Source organism: Pantherophis guttatus, chromosome 3 (genome assembly GCF_059756535.1).
Source record: "Pantherophis guttatus breed Tessera chromosome 3, ASM5975653v1, whole genome shotgun sequence".
NCBI lineage: Eukaryota > Metazoa > Chordata > Lepidosauria > Squamata > Colubridae > Pantherophis > Pantherophis guttatus.
The window spans coordinates 74,079,145-74,092,150 of NC_142065.1; the positions used below are offsets into that span (position 1 = coordinate 74,079,145).

The 13,006-nt window shown below is 40.7% G+C and overlaps 1 protein-coding gene across 3 annotated transcripts in view; it reads left to right on the forward strand.

Moving 5' to 3' along the window:
* The window catches only part of ST6GALNAC3 (ST6 N-acetylgalactosaminide alpha-2,6-sialyltransferase 3), a 366,227-nt gene that overhangs the window by 100,037 nt on the left and 253,184 nt on the right, over positions 1-13,006 (forward strand). For 2 of the 3 annotated variants that reach the window (XM_087889834.1, XM_087889835.1), the window contains one exon: positions 2,240-2,487. The exons of the other annotated variant lie outside the window; for it this stretch is intronic. The gene's annotated coding sequence lies outside the window, so the exon portion shown is untranslated. The remainder of the gene's footprint in view (positions 1-2,239; positions 2,488-13,006) is intronic. 3 annotated transcript variants of the gene reach the window in all.

The window sequence follows — 13,006 nt, forward strand, 5'->3', positions numbered from 1 at the left end:
GCGTAACCACTTTTCCGCTCTTATTGCATCTGCAGATAACCGCCCAGCCGCCTTGTTTAGGGTGACCCGCTCCCTCCTACATCAGGGAGCACAGGAGGACCCCTTGCAAGGGCAGGCTGAGGATTTTGCACAGTATCTGCACGATAAAATCACTCAGATTCGGGAAGGCTTGGACTCTGACTGGGTAGATCCCGGCGGGGTGACTGAGGCTGGTCTTGAGAATGTTACCTGGGATGAGTTCGACCCTGTGACTCCTGAGGACGTGGACAGGATCCTGGGGAGATTAAACGCAACCACATGTTTTTTGGACCCGTGCCCCTCCTGGCTGGTACTGGCCACCCGGGAGGTAACACGAGGCTGGCTCCAGAGGATCATAAATGCTTCTCTGAGAGAGGGTTTCTTGCCTCCCGCCTTGAAAGAGGTGGTGGTGAGGCCCCTCCTCAAGAAGCCTTCTCTGGACCCAGCCGTTTTGGCAAACTATCGTCCGGTCTCCAACCTTCGCTTTGTTGCGAAGGTTGTGGAGAGTGTGGTTGCGCGACAGCTCCCACAGTTCCTGGATGAAACCGTCTATCTAGATCCGTGCCAGTCCGGCTTCAGGCCTGGGTACAGCACGGAGACGGCATTGGTCACATTGGTGGATGATCTCTGGAGGGCTCGGGACAGGGGTTGTTCCTCTGTTCTGGTCCTGTTAGACCTCTCAGCGGCTTTTGATACCATCGACCATGGTATCATGCTGCGCCGGCTGGAGGGACTGGGGGTGGGAGGCACCGTGTTGCGGTGGTTCTCCTCCTATCTCTCTGACCGGTCGCAGTCTGTGTTGGCAGGGGGGCAGAGGTCGACCTCGAGGCGCCTTGCTTGCGGAGTGCCGCAAGGGTCGGTCCTCTCGCCGCTCCTGTTCAACATTTATGTGAAGCCGCTGGGTGAGATCATCCGTGGTTTTGGGGTGCGATGCCATCTGTACGCTGATGACACTCAGCTGTACATTTCCACCCCAGACCACCCCAATGATGCCCTCGAAGTGATGTCCCAGTGTCTGGAGGCCGTGCGGGTCTGGATGGGGAGGAACAGGCTTCGGCTCAACCCTTCCAAGACCGAGTGGCTGTGGATGCCGGCGTCCCGGTATAGCCAGCTGGTGCCATCGCTGGCTATTGGGGGCGAGTCACTGACCCCCACAGAGGGGGCTCGCAACTTGGGCGTCCTCCTGGACACACGGCTGTCTTTAGAAGAGCATATGACGGCCGTGGCCAGGGGGGCTTTTTATCAGGTTCGCCTGATACGCCAGTTGCGCCCCTTTCTGGATCGGGACTCCTTGTGCACAGTCACTCATGCCTTGGTTACGTCACGCCTGGACTACTGTAACGCTCTCTACATGGGGCTCCCTCTGAGGAGCACCCGGAGGCTCCAGCTGGTGCAGAATGCGGCCGCGCGGGTGATTATGGGAGTGACGTGGCGCTCCCACGTAACACCTCTCCTGCGCGAGCTGCATTGGCTCCCGGTGGTCTTCCGGGTGCACTTTAAGGTGTTGGTTCTCATCTTTAAAGCGCTCCATGGCTTAGGGCCAGGGTATTTGCGAGACCGCCTGCTGCTACCGATAACCTCCCACCGGCCAATACGCTCTCACAGAGAGGGCCTCCTCGGGGTGCCGTCGGTCAGGCAATGTCGGCTGGCGGCCCCCAGGGGGCGAGACTTCTCTGTGGGGGCACCCGCCCTGTGGAATGAGCTGCCTCCTGGAATACGATTGATCCCGGACCTCCGGACCTTCCGTAAAGCCCTGAAGACGTTTTTATTTCATCAAGCCGGCCTAGCCTAAATGGTCTTTAATTGGGATTTTAAATTTTATGGAATTGGGATTTTAAATTTTATGGATTTGGGGGTTTTAAATTTGGGTAGCCAATGATTTAATTCTTTTAATTATCTTAACTTTTGCATTTGTATGTTTTTTAATTTTGGCTGTTCACCGCCCTGAGTCCCTTCTGGGAGAAGGGCGGTATACAAATTAAATTAATAATAATAATAATAATAATAATGTCGGTTGCAGTGTCATGGGGTCATATGATCTCCTTCTGTGACCTGACAAACAAAGGCAATGGGGAAGCCAGATTCATTTAACAGGTGTGTTACTTGAAATGTCTTTGAGTATTAGTAGCTTGGGTTGGTAGTTACCGTATTTTTCGGCATATAAGACAATACTTTTTCTTTAAAATATTTACCTAAAAATGGAGGGGTGTCTTATACACAGGGGCCTGAGAGGAGAACCGCGTCGCAAAACTGCCAATACTGTATCTCTACAAACTAGCCTCACAAGCAAAACTTCCAATTGCAGAGATGAGCTAACAGGTTTCCTCCAATCGTGAGCCTTATGTAACTGACGTCAGATGATGCTGCGGAAAATGTATAGCCAGTGCCAAGATGTGACAGGGAACAGTAATATTGGAGCATTCTGAGCCCATAAAAATGTCAGAAAACAAAAAATAAATACCGATACCGGTAAGTGAATGTCTCAGTCTGCAAAATAAATGTCTTCTATTTAATGTTTAAAATATTGATTTCTGAATTTTGGTTAAGAAAAGTGGGGGGGGGCATCCTATACATAGGGGCATCTTACAGATGGAGAAATAATGTATGTTGTTAGTTTGAGCTCTGAGATTGGCAATTGGTTGCAAAGGTTTCATCCCCATTCAAAGAAACATCTTCAGTGCATCTCCTCAAATGGGGACGGAACCTTTGCAACCAAATCGCCAAGCTCGTAGCTCAAACCAACAACATAGTTGTGTTGTGATCACTGGCAGCCTGCGGAGCTAGCAGCAGAGTTGGACAGTGAGGAGGCTGGGGAGGAACATGGGCCAGTCCTAGAGTCTGAGGAAGGCTCAGACAAGGGCTCTGCGTCGGAGGCAGAGATGGGGCCAGGGCCATCTGGGAGTTATGTGCTGACTCTGGAGCCTCTAGAGTCTGAAGGCAGCGAGGCAGAGGAACAGGGGGAGCATGTTCCCAGTGCGCGCATGCGCAGAGCTGCCAGAAGGCAAGAACAGTTAAGACAAAAGGAGCAACTCGGGAGTAAGGCTTGGAGATGATTGGCTCCTCCCATAAGACATAAAGGAGGAGCAAAGGCACCTGAGCCGTTGCAGGAAGCAACTTTGTTCGTGCTGGTTGGTTTAAATTCTGAAGCTCCATTTTGATTCTGTGTTCTGTGTGGCCTTGCAAAGCTAATTGCCAATTAGGTCTTTGGCAGTGTGTCAAGAGAGATAAAGGTGGGTGCTTATCAGCCTTATCCCGAAGGATTGTGGCAGACTTCTGTTGGACTCTTTACAAACTATTTGTAACTCATCACAGGCTGTGAATGAACAGAATTCACAGCTGTTGAAATAAAAAGAGGGTTTTGGGAACTAATTGTGTGCTTTTTACTGTCTCAGGAAGCCTAGGTCAGAACAAGTTGTGTTACTAACTTAACAGCTGCAGGAATTTAACAACCACTGCAAGAAAGTTCATAAAATGGGGCAAAGCTCACTTAACAAGTGAGCTCCACCCTTAGCAGTGGAAATTTTGGGCTCAATTGTGGTTGTGAGTTGATGATTACCTGTATGCAGGTTCTTTTTGGCAATGAGATAATCAGGCTGCAGAACCAACCCTAAACCAAAGTCCTGTCAGTTCCTTAGTAACTTGCAATTTTCTCTCACTTTTCCATTGCAAGTCACTAGTTTCTTCTGCATAAGAGCCGGCTAGTTCAACATTATTCTGCCATCATAGACCATCATCGAGGGACTTCATTTTTAAAGAAGTAAAGACCAGCATCCTTGAATGAGATTCCTTATTGCGTTGTTTAGATAGGAAGTTGTCGTACGTAAACAACAACAGATAGCATCGCCGTAATTTCAAATGGCGAGCAGATCACAAAAGGATTTTTTAAAAATGTTTTGATTTCATGGCAAAAAGAAAGGAAGCAAGTTTTCATTTGTATAGTCTATTTTTATTAGTGTTGGCTTATTTAGCGTAGGTAAATTTAGTGTGAATTTGGAAATACTTCTTTGCTTGAGGAAAAAGAGGCTAAAGTTCTGTTGGTATGCTCTGTAAGTGGAGCAGAGAAGGTACTTGCAAACATATTTTGTTTAGATGCCTCGACATGTTATTTTTCTTTCTTTCTTAAGCTGTTACCTCTCTGAAAGAAAATACAGATTGCAAAATAAAACATTAAAAATGAGCAGTGGAAAAGTTACCTTTTGGCACATTGTACACATATTCTTGCCAAGATTTCTTTTGTTGGGCAGTTATTGCCTTTTTATTTTCAGGTAGTGAATATACCACTGTTCTTCAAATAAATAAAGCATTGCAGTATTCATCTTCATAACATTCTGCTCCAGTATCACAATTACTGCAATTCAGTAAAGGATTTTTAAAAAGTACTATAGTTTTTAGTGAGAAGAAGGGGGGGGGAGTCCTCAACTCATTGTTTTAAAGTATTTTGCATAGTTTTGATCTTTTTTTTCAAGTAAGTAAGCCACACAATGTGCATCTAATTATCTCAGTTTCTGAGCGTCTATATTTATTTCTTGTGAAAGGCTAATCAAGTTCCTTTTCCATTTGCTGGTATAAAAGCAGAACAGATTACTTTATTGGTGCAAATATATTATGCCTGCCCTGACATTTATGTTTTCAACTGTGATTGCTGAATTATTTCAATAGATGTAAATCATGTACACAAGACTAATGGTGTAAAACCACAAGAGCTTATTTACTCCCTTTCTTGTAGGCAGTGGAGACTTTACAATAGTTTTAAATTTAACTTAATAGGCTTTCTCCCACTTGGTTTCCAAGAAGCATTAACCTTAGGTTCAAATACAAAACATTTTTTGTGACAGTTGGGAAATTTAGGTATTCAGTGCAAATGCTATAAGATTTTGTGTTACCTCACAACAGATTTGTTAAACTTTCTGATCCTATAGCAACTTCATGCTGGAGGGCACATACCCCCAAATCATGTACCCTTTATCATAATTATCGTACTTTTCGGAGTATAAGATGCACTTTTTTGCCCCCTAAAAGAGGGTGGAAATGTTGGTGTGTCTTCTACACCGAATTTAGCCATTTTTGGTCTTCCGAAGCCGTGCCCTGCATGTCCTGTTTTTGCAAAAAAACAGGCCCATTTTTCGCAAAAACGGGGCATACAGAGGCTTTGTGAAGTCTGCAGAGTGCTCCTGTAGGCTGGGGAGGGTAAAAACTTTTTTTTCTTGCTTACCTCTTCAAAATCTTGGTGCATCTTATACACCGGTGCGTCTTATAGTCCGAAAAATACGATAAATATTGTCAGTACTATTCTTCAGTCATTTAAGGTTTTTTTTTCTCCATTTTTGTCATATGGAAAATTAGAATTTGATATCATAGTTATCTTTTAATTGTTCCTGAGAACATTATATAATTTTTATAGAAATATTTTCCAGGTTCAACTCCCAGAGGTTATTTTGTTGGAAAGTATTACATTTGAATGCTGCATGAGAAGCTATGTTTCATTGAAATAATGACTAATTTTCAACTGAACTTTAAATTACAATTTTGGGTTATTATCTCATTCACATTCTTGCCTTAAATGTACAAGTATATTTTAAATTAATTATCGTGTCTAGTTATTTTCTCCTAGCTGAGAAGTAGGTGGATCAGGAGCCCTTATGTAGCCCCTATAAATTTGATCTATGAATTAATTGTTTAGGCCAACTGTTTTCATGTGAAAGTTTGACAATTCTATCCTTGAACTAGCTATTAAAATACAAGTACAGGTAATGCTTGACTTAAAACTACAATTGGGACCAGAATCTCAATCACTGAGTGAAGCAGATGCTACGTGATCACTTTGCCCAATGACCGCAATCCCTGCTCTCCCGATTGCGGTCATTAAGCATATTGCATGGATTGTCAAATGGAATGCCAGGGATAGACTCACTCTCTGTCCTACCATACCTAGTGGGACCCAGCCCCTCTTCCCATCATGTCTGGTTCTTTCACCTTTTTCTGCAGGTAGGCCCATTGTTGTGATCATTGGAAATTGCACAATTTGGAGAAGGGGCCTTTCAAACTAGCAGAATAATTGCATTCACTAGCCTTCCGGGTCTAAGAAGACTAGAAAACTAGTGAACATAATCATTCTGAAGGCTAGGAATCTCCGTGTGGAGAAGATAATGCCTCTGCCAAACTGCTGAAATCAGGTTTAGATCTTTAAGGTCCAAGCCCTGTTTCTGCAGCCTGGCAGAGAGGCTGAGTTGCCCTCTGTTCACAGAAGAGGACATCTCTGCTGGGCTACATTAGCAAATGGTTTTAAGTGTGTATAGGTTGCCAAATGCCCAAAAATGTAGTTATGTGATCGTGGAGGGCAGTGCTGCAATGATTGGAAGTGCTTTATGAACTGTAAAGCACCCTTTCTGAGGCAGTCATAACTCTGAACAATCATTAAACAACAGGTTGTACATCAAAGATGGCCTGTGCTGTGAATGTTGTCATATAAATTGTATTTATGTTTGCTAAGATTTTTTTTTTAATGTTAGAGGAATTGATTCTAGGAATTACATGCTAGTAATAGATGGATTGTAATATTTAAGATACAACTTTCTGAAAGAGCAGTATTGACAGGAAGTCTCCAATAAAGATCAATGAACTCATACAGAGATTTCCAATTAGCAGTACCATACAATTTGAAACTATTGAACTTTATTGAAAATCCTATCTTAATGCATAGTAATGTACCTCTTTCATGAAGGACACTTGTAAAAAAACCAAGGAGAGAATAATTCCACATTACTGTCAAAGATTCTGGAGATAACCTTGATTTTCATGATTAGCAGACATGGAGAAATCCTATTGCTAGTAGAACAGTTGAGGAAAGCAGTTGTATTTTTCTGGTTTTAATGTCATTATTCCAAAGTATTTGTTGCACTAGTGCCTGATATTTCAGAGTTATTTTTTATATTTTTGCCGAAGAAGATTATAGGTATCTTATCTTCCAAAAGACCCGCAACAAAAGTTTAAGACCCTTGTGTAAACTAAATGACTGTTCTGAAGAGAAGCATTTTCTAGAAAAGAGGGGATACTTAGTAAGTGTTATATTCAGAATGAGTACCTTCCTTGGGTCATTATGTTCTCTCCAGCTGCTAGGTGTGCAATTTGCCAAGGATAGTTTAATGGACCACTATGATTTTATTCTTTGACCTCTTCACCTGTGCAATGCATGAGATTGGGATGGCTTTGGTTATCTGTTCATTTTCTGATCGTCTGCAGTAATGTTCAAAAGGATAAAAGTTCATCTGAAACTAGTACTTACTTGATTGTTGTACACTGGCCAGAGCTACTTCCATTGAGATGGGTGGCTTCATAAATGACTCATCATAGTTTTCTCTAATGAAGTGTTTTGAACTAATTTTGTGATGTAGAAAAATACCCATTCCCTGTTACTACAAAGCAGCCATGTTACTCTTAATGGAACAGCAAAAGGTGGATTGTGTTGCAGTACCTAAAGCTTCACAGCCCAGGATTGCTAAATTATTGTTCTGGTCCAGTATCTAAATTACTTAATGTACTAATGGCTACTTTATTAATTTGTTTAATGCTAAACCATTATGTTAATCAAGTACCTTAGGCATGGAAGCCAAAGAAAGCAGAACTGATATACCTACCCCATTGCACTGACTGTTCCTTTCCCTACCTTGTGGTAATATATGTAGGCAATTTCTGATCTGGAGGATTCACATGGAGTTTTGCAGAACACAAGGACATATTTGAACTACTAATGTTAACACTAAATATTAAAAAGAATGTTGGAAATAGATTTTAAAAAGGCAAGAGACAATACATAATTAGCTCATGGTATTCAAGTAAAAGTGATTGTCATGTTCTTTGATAACTATAGCTATAGTTATAATTATAACTATAATTTGACAGTTTAAGTTTTTAAGTTACTAACTGTGCCATACATAGTTTAGAATAACAGGAGTTAAAACAAACTAAGAGAGAGCACTTCTTTTAAGAGTTATTTAAAGAGATTTGTGTAATGTAGATGCCCTTATTGGGTTAAATGTTTCTTTTGATCTTGAAAAAGAAGATTTCTTATTTTGTAAGGGATCTCAAAGCCCACTCTATATTACATTCCAAATCATCCCTATTTAACTCATGAAACATACACACTCACACATATATAGGCTTTTTAAAAAAAAATTTACATTGTCCATAAGTCTTATTTCAAAAGTTAACAGTAAGAAATTGGGAAAGGCAATTTCAGTTCCGGAAACAATTTGACGGTATCCTCATATGCAATATTGTTGACCTATGAGAAACAGAAAAGATGACCAGTTGGTTGAAATTATAAAAAGGGGGTAGGAAAAGGGAGGAACAAAGGCCAAAGTAGTAAAACATTTTACTAAATGTCAGTGAATACATTAAGACATTAAAATTCAGAAAATGTTTCCTTCTCGCCCCCCCCCCCACATCTTTTTGAGATAAAAGAAAAGAAATGGCATGTGAATTTGCTGTAAGATTAAGATCAATGTGGCAAACTTTTTACTTAAATACATAATATTGAAAACCTGGTATATCCCTCTGAAGAAAATAGTTTTCAATTAGGAAGGTACATCAAACAGCTGCCTAATAATGTGGGATGTGCTTTGTTTTCTTTCTTTGTGGAATATGTAGAACATCCAAATTGACTCATTAAATACTTTGGGGCACTGATACAATACAATAATACAATAATTTTATTTCTATACCGCCCTTCTCCCGAAGGTCTCAGGGCGGTGTACAGCCTATTAAAAGCACAAGACAAACATCAATTAAAATAATTTAAAATTATTAAATAATTCGGCTCAATTTAAAACCCCAGAAATTTAAAACACCCAATTTAAAATTATTATGTTGATAGCCCGGCCTGGCGGAACAACAGGGTCTTGAGTGCACAGCGAAATACCCGGAGGTCGGAGATCTTACGCACTTCCGGGGGCAGTTCATTCCACAGGGCTGGGGCTCCCACAGAGAAGGCCCTCCCCCTGGGTGTCGCCAGCCGACATAACTTGGCCGATGGCACCCTGAGCAGACCCTCTCTGTGGGAACGAACTGGCCAGTGGGAGGCTATTGGTGGCAGAAGTCGGTCTCAAAGGTATGATAGTATCATTGGAGTTTTAATTTTAACACTGTATTCAAAACAAGCATTCTCACTACCACAAGCAATAACCTGGGTAGTATCTTAATCCAATGGCGCCACTAAGGAAAATAATTTCTTTATGGATTGATAATCTACTTTTCTCCTGCCAAATGGAGACTGTCTATTGTGAGGAACACATTTTACATTTCCACCCCAAATGAACGGCAGTGAGCGAACAAAGCAAACAAATAATATGAACCAGGAGATGATATTTATGGAACTGAAGCACAGTCAGAATAATACACAACATTGGTTAGTACAACAGTTAGACCTGTTCAAAAAAACAGACGTGGCAAAGTTAAGAACCCTACATTTTGTGATACTATTAAGTCAACAGTATATTATTCACATATAGCAGGGGTGAAATCCAGCAGCTTCTGACAGGTTCTGGAGAACCGGTAGTGGAAATTTTGAGTAGTTGGGAGAACCGGCAAATACCACCTCTGGCTGGCCCCAGAGTGGGGTGGGAATGGAGATTTTGCAGTATCCTTCCCCTGCAATACCCACCAAGCCACGCCCACCAAGCAACACCAAGGTCACCAAGCCATGCCCACAGAACTGGTAGTAAAAAAATTTGGATTTCATCACTGACATATAAATAATCCCCACTTACGACCATTCCTTTAGTGATTGTTTGAAGTTACAACTTACATGAAAGATGCTGAATGAAAGGTCTTACAAAGCTATGGCTGCTGCTGCACCCCCTGTGGTCATGTGATCAAAATTCAGGCACTTGGCAGACCACCCACACTTACCACTGGAAGGGTGTTCAACCTATCTCTCTCCCCGTACATGTTCTTATGGTCCCCTGCACCCTTCAGCCCTTGCCACCCTAGTTGACTTTTGCCATCTTCTTGCTGTTGCTGCTGACCAAGCATGTCCAGCCTGTCTTCTCCAGATCGCACTCCCTGGTTTTTCTTGGGAGACCTGGAGAAGATGTGCCTTGAAAAAAAGGCTAAGGGAAACCAGCCTTGTTAGTACTAGGAACAAGAAGGTCACCTAGGGTGGTGAAGTACAAAATGTCAGGGGTCTTAGTGTGCAGGATGACAATGGTGACTGGGCTGGGTTGGCTGGGGCTTCCTGAGATGGCTGTGGCTTCACACCATGATGCTGGATTGTGACTTTGTACCACAATATTGGTGCTTCCTAGGATGGTTGTCTTTTTGTGCTGTACTGTTTGGATTTTCTACTGTGGTTGGGGCTTTGCACCACCCTTCTGGTCTGTGGCATTGTACTCATGTTGCTGAGACTTCCTAGGTAGTAAACGTTCATGCTGTACCATGGCTCAGGAGCTTCTTGCAGACCCAGAGGCATGGAATGCCAAGAAAGCCCTGACCTGCAGCATGGCAAACAGCCCCAGAGCCAGTTATAACCAACTTAGCCAACAATTTAAATAGCCAAAGGACTTGCTGGACATATTTTATAGATTTAATTGAGAGGTCAATGTGTTCCATTTATTACCTTTAACCAAGAATAACCAGAGTGTGTTCCATTAAATTAGAACAAAAGGATTAAAACAGGTGAATTCAACTATTATAATGGACATTAAGCTAATAGCAAACAGGCAATTATAAATGTGATTGTGTTTAAAGCAAAATATGCAATTTTTCTTCTGATTGGTGAGATGATCTGAACTGTGCAAGGTTGGCACATGGCGATTTTAAATTGCTCAAAGTGCATTTTAATTAGCATCCTCTGCATGTCAAAATCTCTAATATTTTTCTTCCTTGTGCACTCCATTAGAAAAATTCTAAATACCCTGTATAAAACATTAAATATATAGACTCTAAGCCACACTTTGAAATGAAATTGTTTTCGTGTTTTCGATTGGATGTTGGATTTAAATCAGAACTGGTAACTGCTTTGTGAATATGTCACAATAAAATAACTCATATTAAATTTTATTCTTTTTCAAAGAGACTGGGAAAACTGCAGTTCATATTTATGATAAACTAAACAATTAAAATAGTATATTAAAGCCACCTTATGTTATGGTATCTGCATAGAACAAATTCTATCCTATCTGGCTGAATGTCTCATTAGTCTGTATAATGCTAACTCTCATTTCCCAGGACTTAGATATAAAAGTTAATATGTTACACTGAAGCAAAATGGTAGGAAGATATTATCTTTCATTCTTTGGTTCTCTTCCAGGTGGAGAGAGGCTCAGAGTTCTAGATCTTGGAGGTTCTTTGGTTGGGCTGTTTATTGTTTGGCAGTTCCTTGATGAAGTATTGTTTACTTCTTGATTGGTGGTGTGATGTTAATCTTGGAGTTAAATCTATGTTCATCAGAGAATACCAAGGATCCCTTATTTCAACCTTGAGCTACAAATATCCTCCTTTATTGGTAAAACCAATGAACCAAAAACACTACACCGTACATCGGCAGCAGACAGTACTGGAATAGAGTTAGAACAGGGGTGTCAAATTGGCGGCCTATGGGCCGGATCATCATGCCCACTCCAGCTCTGTGAAAGGGAAAATGTTTCGATATGTCATGTGTCATCAACGTGATGCAGCAAATGTGACACCTGTGGGTTAGAATTATAAGGAGATGGAGCACTTTAACTCCCAATCCCACCAAATTCCATCTGGAATCTTTTAAGTTCTGTAATAGAAAATATATTTGTAGCTGAAGAAACCTTGCCTGTTTCAGCAATGATTGGTTCCAGCCATTGGCTCAATTCTTTTCTTGAAATTTTTGGGCCTGGTTCAACTTGTCAGAAAGTTGTTGGCAAAATAAATTCATGCTCTGGACATCTAAGGAAAAACAGTTTTTTATGGCTGATCTGGAAGACAATTTAATCCCATCAGTTTACCTGTTTTAGAGACTTTATTTGTTATCTAAGCTATGATAATCAAGAAAAAAAGCTTCAGGCAGACCCCAATGTAAAACATACATTCAGTTAGAATTAGGTAACAGATTTGATCTAAAACAATGTTTTAAGTCTACAATTTAGTATATACAGCAATCATCCTTAATTAGATTTACATTTAGAGTATTGATGTTGCTTTATCTGTTGATTTTGAATAATGGCTGGTGACTGAATTAATATACACTGGTTAGATTGTTTATAAATTTTAATGGCTTACAGAGTATATTTATGTTGTTCTTTCTTTGTAAAATAAAATAATACTGGCTTCTTCTTTCTACTCAGATAGTATAGCACCTACTGAAATCCTTATGGATCTGACAAAAATAGATTCCAACTTTATTTAGTTGAGTTATCCAGAAAATATCTGGTAGAGTTAGTATAGTTCCTTTTTCCAATTTAGGCATTCTAGCAGAACCTTAATTAGAATTATCACTACCGAGTACATGTTTTTTCAATATCCCACATTAAAAGATGGGTGCTTTTCATGTAGCTGCTGGTAATTGCAGCATTATACAGTATATTAATGATAATAAGTGAATTTATGAAATAAGGTGAGAACAGCTGGAAGATTATTTTCTTTGGGAGAAAGTTTTCTTATTGTTTAGGTTTGCTTAAAAAATCAGTTCCATTGTGAGCACAAGACGTAAGAAACTAATGAATTAGTGTCCCCTTTATAATCTTTGGTTACCATCTACTGTTATCTATGGCTCAAGTAAAATAAAATTAGTTTTACAAGCATTATGGCTTTATTCTGTGTATTTCTCTTGCCTTTTAGAAGTGCCTTACTGATGCTTCTGCTTCAAACGTGTCATTTTCTGTAGCCAATAAATGAAATGTGTATTGTATTTCTGGCAAGAACGTCTTTGTATGACGGAATCACTTCATTTGCAGTTTCAAAGAGCAGATTTAGCTGGGCATAATGTATCTTTTTTTTTTTTTTTAATTTGATTTATATGCCG